Source organism: Tamandua tetradactyla, chromosome 2 (assembly GCF_023851605.1).
Source record: "Tamandua tetradactyla isolate mTamTet1 chromosome 2, mTamTet1.pri, whole genome shotgun sequence".
Lineage (NCBI taxonomy): Eukaryota > Metazoa > Chordata > Mammalia > Pilosa > Myrmecophagidae > Tamandua > Tamandua tetradactyla.
This window is the reverse complement of record NC_135328.1, coordinates 108,888,049-108,899,124: the sequence shown is the minus strand read 5'-3', so window position 1 is coordinate 108,899,124 and position 11,076 is coordinate 108,888,049. Positions and strand designations below refer to the sequence as shown.

General features: G+C 39.9%; 1 pseudogene; it reads left to right on the top strand.

The window, feature by feature from the left end:
* The first annotated feature begins 8,683 nt into the window (after positions 1-8,683).
* Positions 8,684-9,947, top strand: LOC143657092 (uncharacterized; annotated as a pseudogene).
* Positions 9,948-11,076: the final 1,129 nt, after the last annotated feature.

The following is an 11,076-nucleotide window of genomic DNA, read 5'->3' as shown; positions in this document are numbered from 1 at the left end:
GTCTCTTGGTCACAAATTCCTTCAGTGATTTTTTGTCTGAAAGTGTTTTAATTTCTCTCTTATTTTTGAAGGACAATTTTGCTGGATATAGAATTCTTGGTTGGCAGTTTTTCTCTTTTAGTAACTTAAATATATCATTCCACTGTCTTCTAGCCTCCATAGTTTCTGCTGAGAAATCTACACATAGTCTTATTGGGCTCCCCTTGTATGTGATGGATTGCTTCTCTCTTGCTGCTTTCAAGATTCTCTCTTTCTCTTTGACATCTGACATTCTGATTAGTAAGTGTCTTGGAGTATGTCTATTTGGATGTGTTCTGTTTGGAGTATGCTACACTTCTTGGATCTGTAATTTTAAGTGTTTCATAAGAGTTGGGGAATTCTCAGTGATAATTTCTTCCATTAGTTTAGTTAGTTCCATTAGTTCCATTAGTTCTCCTCCTTTTCTCTCCTCTTCTCCTTCTGGGGCACACATAACATGTAAATTCATGAGCTTCATGTTGTCATTCAGTTCTCTGAGTCCCTGGTCATATTTTTCCATTCTTTTCCCTATGTTTTCTTTTGCTTGTTGGATTTCAGATGTCCCACCCTGCAGTTCACTAATCCAATCTTCTGCCTCTTGAAATCTGACATTGTAGGTTTCCATTGTTTTTCCATCTCTTCTACTGTGCCTTTCATTACTGTAAGTTCTGTGATTTGTTTTTTCAGTCTTTCAATTTCTTCTTTTAGTTCATTCCTTGCCTTATGTATATCCTGTCTCAATTCATTGATTTGACTTTTGATTAGGTTTTCCGTGACTGTTCAGACATTCTGAATTAATTGTTTCAACTCCTGTATCTCATTTGAATTCTTGGTTTGTTCCTTTGACTGGGCCATATTTTCAATTTTCCTAGTATGATTTGTTTTTTGTTTGTTTGTTTGTTTTTGCTGGTGCCTCAGCATTTAATTATCTTAAGTAGTTTATTCTGGAGATTGTTTTCACTTTTTTCACCTAGCATTTTCTTGCTGAATGACGTTGTTGTCTATCTGTTCTTTGACATTCAGTTCAGCTTATTAGGTTTTGTTTAACAGATCATAATTTTTCAGTTCTTGCCCTGCCTGTATGGTGCCTTTTCCCCTCCTTTGGAGGGTCTACTTAGGATCTAGACCCCAGTCAGATTTTCCCAGGCCAAACTGCCCTCCTGTCAGATTGTGTCACCAGCAGATTGAAAGGCTTTCCTATGAAGCCTCTGGACTCTGCATTTTTCCTATCCTTCCCATTATGTGGTGCTTTTCTGCCTGTGGTTCCCACCAGCATAGGGTGATGCAGTACCTTTAACTTCAGCGGACTCTTCCTGTTGAGAACATGGTTGGGACAGAGGAGAGGTTGTAAGCTGACTTTAATTGCTTCATTTTTCCAGACCCTGGGGTCTGAACTCCTTGGCAGAGGCATTCCATCTGAGCTGGGCCTCACCCCTCTCCTGGTGAGCACAGGCTCCAGATAAACACTCAAACAAGTTCAATTCTGCCTATGCCTGGGGCAGTTGGTGCTGAAGAAGCCTTGCAGCTGTATCCAAAGAGTGGTCAAGTCATAGAAACACAGGCATGAAAAAGAAAAATCCTTTTCAGAGCAGGACCCCCTTTCCTTGGATTTGCCAATCAGGACCTTAAGTTGGTAGGTTGCTCTGTGTATCTCTAGGTCCTATGTGCCCCCTCCTTTCCTTCAGAGCCCAGACCTTTTCAAATCCAAAAACCTCTGTTTTTTTTCTTTTTCCATCCACCCTGCCCCCTGTACACTGGGGCAAAAACCAGCAACCTCCACTTCTACTCAAGGTTCATCTGAGCTGGAGGCCTATTTTTATTAGTCAGAATTTGTTGTTTAATTCCACATTTGGAGCTTGGTTGCGCTCAGCTCCTGCTGCTGGTAAAGTCTCTTTGCTTTCACCTCTGGGAAGGTGCCCGTAGGGGAGGGGAGCTGGCTCCATGTCTTGGGGAAGTCACGGTTCTGGGTGGGCTTGCAGCCGGTCCAACTTGTTCAGACTGGGGTATGCTGTGTGTCTGGTCACTGACATGGCCCTAGCAGTTGTTCTGTCCTGTTCCTGGCTATTTACTAGCTGCTCTGGAGGACAAACTAAATCCCACCCTTGCAAAGCCACCATCTTGGCTCCTCCCTCTATTTGCCTATTTTTTCTTTTATTGCTTGTGCTGTGGGTGTAAAGCTTAGGAAGCTACCTCCTATTGCTAGGTCTTGAAGATTTTTCCCTAAATTTTCTTCTAGAAGCTTTATGGTGCTAGTTCTTATATTTAGGTTTTCATCCACTTTGAGTTAATTTTTGTGTAGAGTTTAAGATAGGGGTCCTCTTTCATTCTCTTGGCTATTGATATCCAGTTCTTCAATACCCAATTATTGAAAAGACTATTTTGTCCCAGTTCAGAGGATTTGGAGGCCTTGCCAAAAATTAGTTGACTATAGATTTGATGGTCTATTTCTGCACTCTTGATTCAATTCCATTGGTCAATGCTTCTTTCTTTGTGCCAGTATCATGCTGTTTTGACCACTGTGGCTTTATAATAGGTTCCAAAGTCAGGAAGTATTAATCCTCCCACTTTGTTCTTCCTTTTTTTTAGGATGCTTTTAGCTATTTGGGGTCTCTTTCCCTTGCAGATGAATTTGGTAGTTAGCTTTTCCAAATCTTCAAAGTAGGTTGTTGGAATTTTGATTGGTACTGTCTTGAATATGTATACCATTTGGGGGGGAATTGATAGCTTATCTATATTTAGCCTCCCTATCCATGAGCTGGGAATGTCTTTCCACCTATTTAGATCTCCTTTGATTTCTTTTAGCAATGTTATATAGTTTTCTGTGTACAAGTCCTTTATGTCCCTAGTTAAATTTATTCCTAAGTATTTGATTCTTTTAGTTGCTACTTTGAATGGAATTTTTTCCTTAATTGACTCCTCAGCTAGGTCATTGCTTGTGTATAGAAATGTTACTGATTTTTGCACATTTTTATATCCTGCCACCTTGCTGAATGTGTTTATTAACTCAAGAAACTTTGCTGTAGATTTCTCAGGATCTTCCAAGTATAGTATCATATCACCTGTGAATAATGAGAGTTTTGCTTTTTCCTTTCCAATTTGGATGCCTTTTATTTCTTTGTCCTGCCTGATTGCTCTAGCTAGAACTTCTAGCACAGTGTTGACTAATAGTGGTGACAGTGGGCATCCTTGTCTTGTACCTGATTTTGGGGGAAAGGCTTTCAGTCTCTCTCCATTGAGTACGATGTTGGCTATCAGTTTTCATATATTCTCTTTATCGTATTGATTCCTATTTTTTGGAGTGTTTTTATCAGGAAAGGATGCTGAGTTTTTTTTAATGCTTTTTCAGTATCAATCGAGATAACCATGTGATTTTTCCCTTTTGATTTGTTAATGTGCTGTATTATATTAATTGATTTCCTTGTATTGAACCATCCTTGCATTCCTGGTATAAACCCCCTTGGTCATGGTGAATAATTCTTTTAATGTGTGGTTGGATTCGATTTGCTAATATTTTATTGAGAATTCTTGCATCTATGTTCATTAGGGAGACTGGCCTGTAGTTTTCCTTTCTTAGAGCATCCTTACCCATTTTTTGGTATTAAAATTTTAGCTTCATAAAATGAGTTAGGCAGAGTTCTTTTTTCCTCAATTTTTTGGAAAAGTTTGTGCAGCATTGGTGTTAGTTCTTTCTGGAATGTTTGATAAAATTCCCCTGTGAAGCCACCTGGCCTTGGGCTTTTCTTTGTAGGAATATTTTTGATGACTGATTGAATCTCTTTATTTGTGGTTGGTTTGTTTCTACTTCTTCCCAAGGCAGTATAGCTTGTTTGTGTGTCTCCAGGAATTTATTATTTCATCTAAGTTGTCTAGTTTATTGACATATATTTGTTCTTAGTATCCTCTTATGATTTCTTTTATTTCTTCAGGGTCTGTCATAACATACCCCTTATCATTTCTTATTTTGTTCATTTGCATCCTCTGTCTTTTTTACTTTGTCAGTCTTGCTAGTGACCCATCAATTTTATTGATTTTCTCAAAGAACCAACTTTTGGTTTTATTGATTCTTTCTATTGTTCTTTTTTTCTCCCATTCATTTACCTCTGCTTTTATCTTTGTTATTTCTCTTCTCCTATTGGCTTTGGGGTTATTTTGCCATTCTTTCTCAAGTTCCTCTAGGTTTTCTGTCAAGTCCTCGATTTTTGCTCTTTCTTGTTTTTTTAATATAGGCATTTAAGGCAATAAATTTTCCTCTCAGCAAAGCCTTTGCCATATCCCATAAATTCTGATAAGTTGTGTCCTCATTTTCATTTATCTCCAGATAGTTGCTGATTTCTCTAGCAATTTCTTCTTTGACCCACTGGTTGTTTAAGTGTGTGTTATTTAATCTCCATATATTTGTGAATGTTCTCATTCTTAGGTGGTTATTGTGATCCAACTTCATCCAATTGTGATCAGAGAAAGTGCTTTGAACAATTTCAATATTTAAAAATTTATAAGGACCTGTTTTGTGTCATAGCGTATAAGCTATCCTGGAGAATGTTCCATGAGCACTAGAGAAGAATGTATAACCTTGTGTGTTGGGGTACAATGACCTATAGATGTCTGTTAGGCCTAATTCATTTATCAAGTTATTTAACTTCTCTATTTCCTTGTTGATCTTCTGTCTGATTGTTCTATCAATTGAGAAGAGTGGTGTATTGGAGTCTCCTACTATTATTGTTGAAACATCTATTGCTCCCTTCAGTTTTGCCAATGTCTTTCTCATGTACTTTGAAGCTCCTTGATAGGAAGCATAAACATTTATGATTGTTATGCCTTCTTGGTGAGTTCACCCTTTAATTAGTATATAGTATCCTTCTTTGTCTTTTATGATGTCTTTACTTTTAAAGTCTATTTTGTCTGATGTTAGTATAGCTACTCCTGCTTTCTTCTGGTTACCACCTGTATGGAAAATTTTTCCATCCTTTCACTTTCAATCTATTTGTATCCTTGTGCCTAAGATGAGTCTCCTGTAAGCAGCATATAGCTGGATTATATTTCTTAATTCATTTTGCCAATCTCTATCTTTTAATTGGTAAGTTTAGTCCATTAACATTCAAAGTTATTACTGAAAAGGCATTTCTTGATTCCACTATCTTATCTTTTTTTATTTTTATTTGTCAGATCTATATATTCTTTTCTCTCTTTCTCTTTGTATTTTTAAAATTTAAAAAAATCTTAGTGGTACTCTTCAATTGTGTGCCCTCCTCCAGACCTCCCTCTCCTGTCTTTTTTTCAGCTGGCTGAATTCCTTTTAGTATATCTTGTAGGGCCGGTCTCTTGTCAACAATTTCTTTCAGGACTTCTTTGTCTGTGAATGCTTTAATTGCTCCCTCAATTTTAAAGGACAATTTGGCTGGGTACAGAATTCTTACCTGGAAGTCTTTCTCTTTCAGGGTCTTAAATATATCATACCACTGCCTTCTTGCCTCCAGGGTGCTAGTTGAGTAGTCTGAATGCAGCCTTATTTTATTTCCCTTTTATGTGGTAGATTGTTTTTCTCTTGCTACTTTCAGGATTTTCTGCTTCTCTTCAACATTTGACAGACTGATTAGTATGTGTCTTGGGGAAAACCTATTTAGATTTATTCTGTTTGGAGTTCTTTGGGTTTCTTTGACTTGTATATTTATGTCCTTTATGAGGGTTGGGAAATTTTCCCCCATTATATCCTCAACTACTCTTCCTAGCTCTTTACTCCTCTCTTCTCCTTCTGGGACACCTATGATTCTTATATTTGTGCACTTTATTTTGGCTATCTTTTCGCTGAGTTCCCATTCAATTTTTTCCATATTTTTTGCTATTTGCTGTTTTGATCCTTCAAAGTCAATTATCCTGTCCTCTATATCACTTATTCTTTCTTCTGTCTCTTCAAATCTGGTGTTGTGTGCCTCTAGTATGTTTTTTATTTGGTCAACAGTCTTTAATCTCTGTGATTTCTGCTGTTTTTCTATTTATTATTTCAAATTCCTCTTTGTGCTGTCTTCTTGATCTCTTTTATGCCATTTGCTATCCCACTTATTTTATTAAGTAGATTTGTATGGACATCTTTGATTAGTTGTTCCAACATCTGTGTCTCCACAGGCATTTTTAATTTGGTCATTAGGCAAGGCTATATCTGTCTGCATTGTGATATGCATAATGATCTTCTGTTGTCTTCATTGCATGTAGATATCTTGTTTGATTTACTTTGGGAGTTGATTTCTTTCAGTAGTCTAAGGCCTTTGTTTGCAGGATGGTTGTACAACAGGGAGAAGGGCATGGGGTGGAACACTCAGTATGTTGATTTGTTTCAGGGCAGGTATGGGTGCAGCTTGGGGATGTTAGGCTGGTGCTTGTGAACATGGGTGCCCAGCAAGCAGGAAGGATATATGTGTGTGGGTGCACCAGTCTAGGGGATGTAACCCTGGTATGCACTGGTCTAAGGCACAGGGCCCTTTGTGTGCATGTATAGAGCTGTGGCAGCAGGTTGGTATTATGCCTTCATGGATTGGGGGCAGATGTGACCTGGCTGTGCAGGTAGGCACTTTCTCAGAGCTGGGAACTGAGGTTGTGTGCATGCAGCGTTCTAGGAAGGCTGTAACGTGCAGTTCCCAGAGCTGAATGACATGATTGGGGGCCCATGCACATGCATGGGCCTGGGTGTGCCATAAACAGATGCATTGAGCTCAGGGAGGGTGGGGTGAGTCTGCACAACACTATGGGTGGTAGGGTAGGGTGGGTGGTGTGGTGGGTATCCTGGGTATGGAGGTTAGTGCCCACAACCTTTATGTGCTGGTAACGGCCTGAAGGGTACAGGGAAGGGGAGGTAATGCTTGGGAGGGGTATAGGGAGGTGAGTTGGGCTGCACTTGGGGTGTAGGTGTAGGGCAGGTATGTGCACTGGGGGCTGGTGGGGTAGAGGCACCTGGAGCACAGGGAATAGGAGTGGGTGAGGGGGTTCAGGTGTGTGGGGTGTGGGGTGAGTCGCCGGTCCAAGGGCTGTGCTGGTGAAGGTAGTGCGCCCAAGGAACGCAGCCTGGCTTACTTTCTAGTCCTGTGTATTCGTCTGTGCACTCCCACGGGCTCTGCCACTTTGTGTCTCCATGCCAGGCTCCATCTTTCTGCCTCTCAGTTCCTCCACCTCTGCAACCAGGGCTGCCACATGTGGTGCAGAAGGCTCTCCCAGGTCAGTCGCTCTCCTGAATTGCTGCCTCAGTCACCCTCCTGTCCCTTCTCTAACTTTTCTGTGGAGCAGGGCTAGTGTCAAACTGCTCTAGCCAGCCGTCTTCCTGGAAGTCTCTCATTGTGGTTTTTATTTACGTTTACCTGATGACTAATGATATTGAGCATCTTTTCATGTGCTTCTGGCCATTTGCACATCTTCTTTGGAGATATATCTATTCAAGACCTGTGCCCATTTTTTAAATTGTTTTTGTTGTTGTTGTTATTGTTAAGTTGAAGGATTTCTTCATATTTGGGATTTAAAGCCTCTATCAAATATATCATTTCCAAGTATTTTCTCCCATTGTGAGGGTGGCCATTTTACTTTCCTGATAAAGTCCTTCAATGAACAAAAGTTATAAATTTCGGTGAGGTATCATTTACCTATTTTTCCTCTTGTTGCTTATGCTGTCACTGCAAAATCCAAGAAATCACTGCCTGATTCAAGGTCCTGAAGAAGGAGCTTGATAGTTCTAGCCCTTATATATAGGTCTTTGATCAATTTTGAGTTGATTTTTGCACATTTTATAAAGGTCAAGGTCCTCTTCTTTTTTTTTTTTTTTTTTTTTGCAAATGGAGAGCCAGTTACCCTAGCACCATTGGTTGAAGTGACTGTCCTTTCCCAATTGAGTGGTCTTTGCCACTTTGTCAAAAATCAGTTGAGGTTCCTAGAGGGGCAGGCAACACTCAGGGATCCTGGCTGCTTCCCAAGAAGAGATTTTCTGGGCTTGGGGATATTTACTGATCAGATAGTATATACCAGGCACTATTCTAGACACTGGAAATATTGCAAAGGGACAGAACAGATAAAGCTCCTGCTCTTATGGCACTTGTATTGTTGTGGGGTAACAAACAAAACAAATAAATATAATGTCAAGTGGTGGTAAGTGTTACAAAGAAAATACAATAGGATAAGAGAATAGTGTTGGGAGGACCGTTTAAAATGGGGTGGGCTAGAAATACCCCTCTGAGGAAATATTTCTAAATATACTTAAATGAAAAGAGGGACTTTTTCATGCAGAGATCTTGGTAAGAGCATTCCCAGCAAGTGTGGAGGCCCTTAGAATGGAATGCATTTGACTTTCCTTAAATTGAAAATGATTTCATTGGAGTAGGGTGAGCACAGGGAGGATTTATAGGAAAAAGACAATGTTTTTAAATTTCCAAAATTGAGTCATATAAATTTCCATTAGAAAATGGAGCAGTAAGTCTTCAGGTAATTTGCAACACCATCAACTAAATTTCAAATAATCCTTTTCATTTTGCTTTTCTTAAAGTAGCCTAGGCATTGGCCTTTATAGTACACAGATTTTTTGGGTAACTGATGGGAATTTTTCATCTTATTGATACTTTTTGTATGTTTTTTTGAAGGGGAATCTCCCTGGAGTATTAGCCCTCCTACTGGGAAACCCCTCTTTTGAGTGAAAATGGCTACAGATTTTGTCATCCAGGGTAGAGAGGAACAGGACCCATGATAGTTAAGGGGGAGGAAGTTAAGTTCTTTGTATAGGAAATTAACTTGCAGCAGAACACCAGTCCAGTCAGGAAGTCTTCCACAAATGCTTTTGACAACTCTGCTACCAGGAGACACCTGGGCCAAAGGAGGCATTAAGCCAACTCTTGGAAATTTGCCGTAAATAGCTGAGGCCAGAGAATCATACCAAGGAGCAGATCCTGGAGCTCCTGGTGCTGGAGCAGTTCCTGACCATCCTGCCCAAGGAGCTCCAGTCTCGGGTGCAGGAGCAACATCCATTGTATGGAGATGAGGCTGTGTCTTTGCTGGAGGATTTGGAGAGAGAACTCAATGACCCAGGATTTCAGAAAGTGTGACCAAACCTGAGACTGGGAAATTGGCTCCAAAGCAGGAAATGTCTAAAGAGATGGAATCACAGAGAACAATCCTTAGTAGAATCTGCAGAGACTGGAATGTTTTCCAGGGTACTCATTTCAAAAATGTTTGTGAATGCAAGAACAGGCTTGAAAGGCATCAAAGAAATTCAGAGGAAGGAAAAGAACACACATGTGATCAGTGTGGGAAAAGCTTCCTGTACAGTTTTAGTCTTAATGGCCATCAGAGAATCCACACAGGGGAAAAGCTCTTTCAGTGTAAAGAGTGTGGAAGAACCTTCAGTCAAGACACAATACTTTCTTAACACCTCATGATTCACACTAGTGAAAAGCCCTATCAGTGTAATAAGTGTGGTAAAATTTTTAGTCAATGCTCAGTCCTTATTAAACATCAGAGAAACCACACTGGGGAGGAACCTTATGAGTGCAATGAATGTGAGAAAACCTTCTGTAATAGTGCAGGACTTTACTCAGCATCAGAGATACCATACCTTAATAAAATGTTACCAGTGCAATGAATGTGGGAAAGCTTTCAAGGAAAGTTCAAACCTCACCAAACATCAGTGAATTCACACAGGGGAAAAACCCTATGAATGTGATGAATGTGGAAAAGCCTTCAGTGGAAGTTCTGATCTTATTAGACATCAAAGAATTCACACTGGGGAGAAACCCTATGAATGTGATGAGTGCAGGAGGGCCTTCCGTTTGGGCTCACATGTCACTGAACATCTAAGAAGCCACAACAAAGAAAAACCCTATCAATGTAATAAGTGTGGAAAATCCTTCAGACAGAGATCAGGTCTCTTTCAACATAAAAAAAAGCACAAAATTAGATTACTTTAATGATTGCAGTAAAAGCATTAGGCAGCATTTGTTCCTTGCAGAACTCAGAGAAGCCACATGCACTGTCTCTATATCTGTTACCCATCTCAGTCTCCTCTAACATCAAAGTATCCACAAACAGATTCTCTCTTTTTTAAACTAGGCCAGATTTTCTTTTTCCAGGCCCCTTACTTGGCTAGCTAAAAATGCAAAGTGAGGGCCCGTGTGGCTGCTATTGGCTGGTACTGCTCCCAGTTCATTGCTTTCAGCTTCTGATTCCAGTGGCTTTCACTCTAAGTGTCTAAGGGCTCTCACTTAGCTTTTCCAGGGCATACTCTGAATTTCATCTCTTAGCTTAGCATCTCCAAATGTCTGTGTTTTGATTTCATTTCTCTGCTCTCCCTGTCAGTTCTGACCCTCTCTTTCTCTCTCTCCATCAGCTCTTTGAAGGACTCCAGTAAGCTAATTAAGACCCTCCTTGAATGGGATGGGCCACATCTCCATGGAAATAATATAATCAAAAGGTCTCACCCACAAGTATAGATTGCAAGAGTGTGGCTTTTCTGGGGTACATAACAGTTTCAAACCAGCTCAACACCTTAATAACCTATCTGAGATGTTGCTTTTAAAGAGGTAACCTGGGATGAGGAAAAAGTTCTAGGTGCTAGTAATCTACCAAGCCACTTCGTGACCTTATGTAAATACTTTCTGGGCATTTGGTTCCTCATCTGTGAATTATGGGCTTAGAATACATAATCTCCCTAAAGTTCCTTCCACTTCTACAATTAAGTGTTTTTTGTGAATGCCATTCAGCCTCGGTGGAAGATATGGCTCTGTTTTTAATTCCTTGACCTGACATTCAGGAGTCCTCTCCATAAATTTGTTCCATTCTCTCCAAGTTTATTTTTCTTTGCTATTCTACAAGACCTCTCTGCCCCTATTATGCTGGTCTACTCACTTTCTCCAGCATTCTTTGTGTACTCCAGCTTCCATCTCTTTGTATTCAATTCCTCTCCCTCACATCCTGAATGTTCTCTCTATCTTGTTTCCCCAACTAGATTTTAGGTTCTCAGAAGGCAAATGTCTTCTTTTGTAGACTTTATGATACCTTGGACAGAATAGGAAACTCACTAAAAATGTATTGATAGAT